The 9,463-nt window shown below is 43.6% G+C and overlaps 1 non-coding gene across 1 annotated transcript; it reads right to left on the bottom strand.

Moving 5' to 3' along the window:
* Positions 1-8,866: 8,866 nt before the first annotated feature.
* Trnat-ugu lies at positions 8,867-8,941 on the bottom strand. Its single transcript has one exon. It is a non-coding gene; the product is annotated as a tRNA-Thr (tRNA).
* Between the last annotated feature and the right edge of the window lie 522 nt (positions 8,942-9,463).

The following is a 9,463-nucleotide window of genomic DNA, read 5'->3' as shown; positions in this document are numbered from 1 at the left end:
GCTCTTACTTTGTTTATCAGGCGACAGTGCGGAACTGTATCGAAGCCTTCCGGAAGTCAAGGAAAATAGCATCTACCTGGGAGCCTGTATCTAATATTTTCTGGGTCTCATGAACAAATAAAGCGAGTTGGGTCTCACACGATCGCTGTTTCCGGAACATTCTTGATCTACCCCTAAAGGGTTATTAGACACTTTTTGGTGAAGAAAAAATAAATTTGTGGTATCGATAGCAACGATGCCACGGCGTAGGTGCAAGTTATTAAGTTGTCACTACGACAGACACCGACGACAGCACCCTCTGGTGCTGTGGAGGTCTAAGAGCCCCGTTACAGATTCTCCTCATCTGATCAAGACCAGACGGCCTGGACACTTCGCTTCAGCTTCGCACCTTTTGTTGCTGAAGTAAAGGTGATTTTAATTCACTCTGCAGTACCTAGAGACTTTCACCTTTTCCTGCTCATACCCACGCGCCGCCTTCCAGGCGGGATACAAAAGAAATTAATCGCGGCTATAGCTGCAATAATACACTTAAGCGGCAGAGAAACTGGTGTAGTCATTCGTAGTCAGATACAGAGATATGTAAACAGCCAGAATAAGGCGTTGTGATCGGCAATGGCCAGCCGTGGTGGCCGAGCGGTTCTAGGCACTTCAGTCTGGAACCGCGCGAGTGCCACTGTCGCAGGTTCGAATCCTCCCTCGGGCATGGATGTGTGTGATGTTCTTAGGTTGGTTAGGTTTAACTAGTTCTAAGTTCTAGGGGACTGATGACCTCAGATGTTGGGTCCCATAGTGCTCAGAGCCATTTGAACCATTTTTTGATCAGCAACGCCTATATAAGACAACAAGTGTCTGGCGCAGTTATTGGAGCGGTTACTGCTGCTACAATGGCAGATTATCAGGATTTAAGTGAGTTTGAACGCGGTGCTATAGTCTGAGTACGAGCGATGAGACAAAGCATTTCCGAGGTAGCGATGAAGTGGGGAATTTTCCACACGACCATTTCACGTGAGTACCGTGAATATCAGGAATCCGGTAAAACATCACACATGCGACATGCTGCTACCCGAAAAAGATCCTGATAGTACGGGACCGACGCCGACAACGTCACAGAAGTGCAGCCCTTCCGCAAATTTCCGCATATTTCAATGCTGGGCCATCAACAAGTGTCAGCGTGCGAACAATTCAACAAAACATCATCGTTATGGGCTTTCGGAGTCGAAGGTCCACTTGCCTACCCATGATGTCTACACGATACAAAGCCATACGCCTCGCCTGCGATTGTCAACACCGACATTGAACTGTTGATGTCTGGAAACATTTTGCCTAGTCGGACGAGTCGCGTTTCGAATTGTATCGAGCGGATGGACGTGTACGGGTATGAAGACAACATCATGACTCCATGGACCTTGCTATAACCAGGGGACTTTTGAATCTGAAGGAGGATCTGTAATTGTGTGAGGCGTATGTAATTTGAGTGATATGGGACTCCTGATACGTCTAGATATGACTCTGATAGGTGACAGGAAGTAAGTATCCTGTCTGATCACCTGCATCCATTCGTGTTCATTGTGCCTTCAGACGCACTTGGGCAATTCTACCAGGAGCCGGCCGCTTTGGCCGAGCGGTTCTAGGCGCTTCATTCCGGAACCGCGCTGCTGCTACGATCGCAGGTTCGAATCCTGCCTCGGGCATGGATGTATGTGATATCCTTGGGTTAGTTAGGTTTAAGTGGTTCTAAGCTCTAGGAGACTGATGACCTCAGATATTAAGTCCCATAGTGCTTAGAGCCGTTTGAACCAGCAGGACAATGCGACACTCCACACGTCTAGAGAGTCGCTCCAGGAAGAATCTTGTGAGTTCAAACACTTCCGCTGGCCCCCAAGCTCCCCAGACATGAACATTATTGAGCGTATCTGGAATGCCTTGCAACGTACTGTTCAGAAGAGATCTCCACCCCCACGTACTCTTAAGGATTTGTGGACAGTCCTGCAGGACTCATGGTGTCAGTTCCCTCCAGCACTACTTCAGACGTTAGTCGAGCCCATGCCACGTCGTGTTGCTGCAATTCTGTGTGTTCGTGAGGACCATAAAAGAGGCAGCTGTAGCAGTTTCTTTGGCTCTTCAGTATAAATGGTAATACAAAATGTAAGGTAAAAAATCGATTTAGAGTTCGAATCGAATAAATTTCGCACTGGTAGAAACCTTCTTTTTACTAATGGACATGCATACAGAAAGCATCGCTTCTGCGAAACTGACCGTGTCCTTTCGTCGCGTAATATCCGGCGATGCATGGATGAAGGTCGACAGACAGATTTCATATTCCTGGACTTCTAGAAAGCATTTGACAAGGTGGCACAATGCAGACTGTTAACGAAGCTCCCAGCATACGGAATAAGGTCTCACAAAAGTATAGGCTAGAAAACTTTTTAGGTAATATACCCAAAACGTTGACCTAGACGGTGAGTGTCCGGAGACAAGGGTATCGTCAGGAGTGCCCTAGGGAAGTGTAATAGGACAACTAAAGCGTGTCTAACGGACTCTGACTGTTTGCTGTCGACACTTCGGCGTTTGGGAAAGTCTTATTACTGAAAGACTAGCGGGACATAGGATGGTTCAAATGGCTCTGTGCACTATGGGACACCTGAGATCATCAGTCCCCTAGAACTTAAAACTACTTAAAGCTAACTAACCCAAGGACATCACACACATTCATGCCCGTGGAAGGATTCGAACCTGCAACCGTAGCGGTCGTGCGTTTCCAGACTGAAGCGCCTAGAACCGTTCGGCGACAGAGGATGATATGGGTAAAATTTATATTTGATGTGCTGAACAGCAGTTTTCTCTGGATGTGGGGAACATGTACGTTGATGCAGACGGGTAGGAAAAACAGTCTTGTAATCAGAACGAATTTTTCAAGTACCGAGGGGTGTGCGATGATGTGAAATTACCTGGATATGAAAACTGTGTACCCGACTGGAACTCGAAACCTGGACATTTGCCTTTCCCGGGCAAGTGCTCTACCAACTGAGCTAACCATGGCAAATGTCTCGGGTTCGAGTGGCGCTCCGGTACACAATTTTAATGTGCCAGGAAGTTCCAGTCTTGTAGTATTCTTATGCAGAACTAGTGGTGTGCTAGTTGTCACAGCCTCGATTGTTAATTATCCGAGTTCAACGCTGCTAAGAGACACGAAATGGAACAGATAGGCTGTAGGGAAGGAAAATGGCATACTTCGTTTTATTGCGAGACTTCTGGAAAAGTGTACCTCACCTATAAAGGAAAAGCGCGCAAAACGCTCGTGCGACAAATTCTTGACTTGTGCTGGAGTTTTTTGGAAACCCCATCAGAGCTGAGTAAAGCAAGACATCGAAGCAATTGAGAGGCGCGATGTTGTCTGGTCCTTCAAAAAGAGCATCGGTCTGTAATCGCTTATCATATTTTTTCTGTCGTTGACCACGATGTTGTCCGAAATTTCGGTCTTCATAAACCGGTGGTTCCCAACTTCTCTTAGAACATTACCCCTGAGTACAGTCAGACATTACCTAGTACTCCCGCCGAGCCCCTCCCCCTTCCTTCTGTTGTCACCTACTCCCCCACATTATCACCATCTTCAGCGCATAACTATACCATATAATGAAAGACTTTCCTTGGACCACTTTTATTTTTAAAATGATTAAATATGTGAGAGATGAATGATATTTTGTGTGTGTGTGTGTGTGTGTGTGTGTGTGTGTTAGAAAGAATGATGAAGTAACTTTCGGTACATCGCAAGTGCTGCCCACAATTTCTTCTCAGATAAGAAAGCTAACTACCCACAGTGAGGGTAGATACGTGCTACAAAACTTACTTCCCCTGCTTTGCTCCTCTCTATCGTGGCATGTTAAGAGGGTCTTGTAGCCACCTTTTATAAGTCCGGTAGCCCACTTTCACACTAGCATTTCTCTTTCTCTTTCTTTTCCTTTTCGTAGCTTTCATAGTGGTGTGATTAAATGAACGTGGCTGTGTGTCACGTTGCTAGACGGTGACGTAGTCTGCTGCAGAAAGTCTGCGATAGTCATACAGATTCAGCAGCAGTTGTACAGAATAGCCAACTCTCGTAGCGGTCAAGTAGGCAAAAAGGATTGCGCTGCTTGTGAGAAATCTACTTGCGTTAGGTTAGTGGCGGAAATGGCATCTTTGGGTTTTCCGGGCCACGCGGAGCGTGGAAGAGACTGGAGAAGAAAAAGGGAGGTAGGCTGCCGCCAGTACGGGAAGCGTCCACAGACGTGCTCCAGTCGAAGAAGGGTGAGTTAGACTGACCGCGTGGCGCGTTGTTACTTGGCGAGAGGAGAGCTGTCAGCTTTTGGTCTCGCTTTTAAACCCTGAAAGATTATTTTGCCTTGTCGCAGCAAGGAATGCAAAACTTTGGCAGATTTTTCTTTTAGTAAATTGCTGTAGCAGACTTGGATCCGCCGGAAGAGTGCCACAAAAAGGTGTCGCATTTATAAGAAGTGAGCCCTCGCTTCTGTATGAATGTCTGCTTGCTTTCAGTCGTGCCTGTCTACGCTTTTATTTTTCTAAATATTAATAGCTTTGCCTTCTCGTAAATTTTCCTTGCTTTATGTATCTTTCGTCCGTGGGGAGCCAGCCACGTGGTTGAACATTAGAGTTTGTTGGGCTACCGTCATCACTAACTGTACGACCTCATGTTTGTTATAAAGAATGTTGACTGTTCATGATTGCGTGATGTGATATTGTTGCAACTTGGCCACGATACCTAGAAATTGCGTCTCCACAAACCACGTGGACACGCGGGTGTACTGCGAAACGTGTACCGTTTCACGAGTTATTGCGATCAGTTAACAGGCAACAGCTGTTGTATGAATGATTGACACCAGTGATTTTAGGTGTAGATTATAACGGTGAATGTATCAATGCTTTTCTTCAATGTTATAGGAGTTAATGTTATCAGGAATTGTGTACATGCCTCACGACCATATCTTAGGAAGAAATGATTTTATCCACAATTTTCTCTTGTATTCCGAGGTTACGTTTTTGCACCTAAGCCACTCACCTCATAGCTTTTCCGTTAGCACATCCAACGCGTTTCCTTATACACAGGTCCAGTGATTAGTTTCCCCTTTTATTTTAAAACAAATGCTTTAGATTAAGTCTTATTTTCAGGTGTGTTGCTGGGAGCTGATCTTATGCACAATGTTCATGCATATTCTATTTTATTTAAAATGTTTGATTCTCGTGAACAGTGCACGGACAATACTATTAATTACATCGCATCCCCTATGAGCGATATCACAACGCAGTTTTTGGTCTATGATCAAATTAATTTATTTTCCGACTCGACCAAACCTTTGATTAGTTGTATGGTTAGAGTCGGTGGCGACCCTAATCTTAACGTAATAACCCGTAGAAACAGGTTAGTTACAATATGCTTGACCTACACACTGCATCCCATTTAAAATCTAACAATTTTAGATGTGCACTGTATTTAATATTTGTGAATCACTTGACTGCTGGACTCCTTAATTCTCACCTGGCATATACTGGACGAGTTCAGGCTATTAATGCTTTGTGTCTAACCAGTCTACTACTATTACTACTACTGCTATTATTGTTATTATTATTATTAACAATAATAATGATAATAACAATAACAATAACAATATAAACTTATAAAACAACAGGTTTCCACATACAAGTAGGCACCATAAAATGTACAGGAGAATGATGAATACAAATTATACTGGAACAGAACCAATATAACAGATAAAACAACACCACATAAAGAACCTGACATCATACTCACCAATAAAAAGAAGAAATTAAGACAACTAATCGAAATATCCATACCCAATACAGCAAATATACAAAAGAAAACAGGAGAAAAAATTGAAAAATACATCCAACTGGCTGAGGAAGTCAAGGACATGTGGCATCGGGATAAAGTTGACATTATACCAATTATACTATCAACTACAGGAGTCATACCACACAATATCCACCAGTACATCAATGCAATACAGCTACATCCAAACGTATATATACAACTACAGAAATCTGTAATTATTGATACATGTTCAATTACCCGAAAGTTCCTAAGTGCAATGTAACATATACCGTACAGTTAAAAGGAAGTGACGCTTGATCAAGGTCCGCGTCACTTTCCATTTTTAACCAGACTTAACATCTGAGAAAGTAAAGAAACAATAATAATAATAATAATAATAATAAAACCCGTGGAGGCCCGTGAAAAGAATAGGCCTTCGGTATGTTCTGCCAGTCGTAAAATTCGACGAAAAGAACAAACCACTAATAGGGCAAACCCCCCTTTTAGTGTGATTAGTTGGTTCAGGACAGAACTAATGGAGCCTCGGACAAGTGCTGTCATGGTCGGGGACGACGCTTGAACACTATGCCCGTCCACAAAAAACACAGAACCACAGACAGCAACACAACAGAACCAAACACAACGACAAAGTACAAGTGAACAGAAGATGGTACAGAATGGTATAGAAACACAAACTCAAACTTAAAATCCCCAGCACTTTTGAGAAGATAGTGCATACACAACAGACAATTCTGTCCAAAGAAATACCCCAAAACTGACAAAAAAATAGAGACATATACCAGAAAGCAGGAATTTATCAATTACAAAGCAACGCCTGACATGGCAGATACGTAGGACAAACAGGCAGAATATTTGATGTCAGATACAAAGAAAACATGAATGCTTGGAAGTATGGGACAAACCGCTCCACATTTGAAGAACACTTAAGAGAACACAATCACAAATAAACCTGTAGAGAAGGAGACATGTAAATATTAGAATCGACAGTGACAAACACCTCTTGATCCTGCAGGGAAATTTCCACATACAGAAAACCAAAGCAGAAAAGAAAACCGTGTTAAATGATCAAGTACAAATGCCAAACAACTCACTGTTTGCACTAAGAGGTAAAATGGTAGATTAACAATCCAATATAATAATAACAATAATAATATCTTGCAACCTCTTTCCAATCACTTATCAAAGAAGCCCTCCACAAAACATTTAAACCAAATCTCGTCAGCTGAAGACCAAAACTTTCAGCCACTCATATTCAACATTCTACATCTCGCACTGATCAACACACCCGCACACACAGTCATGAAACCATATAATACTCTCTTTCTTACACTTACATACACATAAAATACTAATCCGTACGTATACGCACACACACACACTCTCTCCCTTTCACACACACACACACACACACACACACACACACACACACACACACACAAACTAAACAAGATGAGGGATAAAGTCAACTCACAGTAGTTACGACTTTCAATCGTAGTCTTCGATCAAATATCTACAACTAGTAACAGAACGCTAATAGTGCTCCACAGCAATAAAGGCAAACATGATAATCGTGAGGAAAAAATTTCGTGACATGGAAACGTGTTTATGTTTCGTAAGTAACCTATACTGCGACCTGCAGCTTGTGACCAGACGAGAGGAAACGCACATGCCAACTAAAAAGGGGAGAACAGTGAGTAATCGCTTATTTACGTAGAAATCGAGACGTGAACTGTTTTATAATCTAAAAATATCACATATCAAAACAAAACTGTATCATTTTAGATTCCACTGAAGATGCCTAAAGTAAAAGGCGAAACGCGTCTAGAAGAAATAAAAATGTGCTGCGAATGATGGCCACGCAAACAAACCTGTTATCTTCCAGGGTGTTTACGAGTAGTTCAACATTCTCAGAGATGTAACATTGGCCTTTATTAAATCTCTGTGTGTAGTATAACGAGGATATTGTTTGTTGCAAGATGAGTATAGCTGTGTCACTAACGCATACTTTATGGAAAACTGCTAGCACAGCGTACCCTATATAAATAAATGTTCCTACCGCTGGCATAATCCACACTTTATTCTAAAAAGGCAACCAGATACTTAGGTCTTCATCGTAACACTGTGCAACGAGAGTATTGCAACGAAATAGTCGTCTGTGGAACGGATTCATCATATGGATCTGCCAAAATGATTGACATACAACGTAACAGCAAGCTATCAACATTCAGATGCAAGAGAAGTTTCACTGCAAAACATAGAGTAGTGAGTAAATAGATGGAAAGTGTATACTGAGAGCCTGTACAAGGAAGGAAGCTGTCTCCTAACACAGTGGGGGAAGAAACGGGTGGCTATTTGTAGCACATAGGGACGCTGCAACGAGGCATCGCCTCTAGACGGTAACTGCTCTTGATATCAAAAGAGTGGCGCGATGTGGAGGGAAGCACATGTCAACTCGATACTAGTTGCCCTGGTACGAGAGCGCATATCAGGTATGCAAGAACACGTATTCATTATGCTGATGAAATGGAAGACGCCAGCCAACATCTCTGAAACGCGAAGTTGCGACACATCACAGCACCGACAGGGCTTCCGCGAGGAAAGGAAAATCAGCGTGAATGACGTCGTAGTTTTTCACTGGGGAGGCTTGGGTTCCAGCTTGAGCCATCTAGCTGTCCAGACGCCACTGTTCATACGGGCAATCTGCCGCTGTCCATCACTACACACGGGCTTGCTTTGCTGCTGTTCAACGTCTGGAGCAGGCCATGCCGCAGGCAGGAGATGTGTATTTACAGTTTGAAAAATCTTCACAACTCTTGCGACTATACGTGCAGAAGGGATGCATAACATTCCCCTGGAATAGCTTACATTATGGAGAAAGTGGCAACCAACTAATATTCATGTCCGAAAGAACAGATACCATCGGTGACCATGCAGCTCTCTTAGAATGAAATGATAGTTAAATCAAGTTTCTCAGCTGTCGACAGGCGTTAATATACGTCAACGGGGACAGTTGAAAACGTGTGCCCCGACCGGGACTCGAACCCGGGATATCCTGCTTACATGGCAGGCGCTCTATCCACCTGAACCACCGAGGGCACAGAGGATAGTGCGACTGCAGGGATTTATCCCTAGCACCCTAATGTCAACACACTACATTCGTAGTGCCCCTGCCCATTACACTCATTACTCGCGGCAGACAATCTTACCGAGTCCCGTAAGAGTTCGGGCAATGCGTGTGCATTCAGCACTGAAGAAGAAGGTCAATGGCTGGTTGGATAGAGCGTCTGCCATGTAAGCAGGAGATCCCGGGTTCGAGTCCCGTTCGGGGCACACATTTTCAACTATTCCCGTTGATGTATATCAACGCCTGTAGACAGCTTAGGGTTTTGATTTAATTATCATTTCATTCTAAGAGAGCTGCATGGTCACCGATGGTATCTGATCGGACATGTCCGAAAGAACAGATACCATCTTCGTATAGTTATGGCTAACTGGCCTTTAACCTTCTTCTTCTGTGCTGGATGCACACGCGTTGCCCGAACTCTTACGGGACTTGGTAAGATTGTCTGCCGCGAGTAATGAGTGTAATGGGCAGGGGCACTACGAATGTAGTGTGTG

Source organism: Schistocerca americana, chromosome 4, assembly GCF_021461395.2.
Source record: "Schistocerca americana isolate TAMUIC-IGC-003095 chromosome 4, iqSchAmer2.1, whole genome shotgun sequence".
Classification (NCBI taxonomy): domain Eukaryota; kingdom Metazoa; phylum Arthropoda; class Insecta; order Orthoptera; family Acrididae; genus Schistocerca; species Schistocerca americana.
Note: the sequence above shows the minus strand (reverse complement) of the source record. Positions and strands in the feature narration are given on the sequence as shown.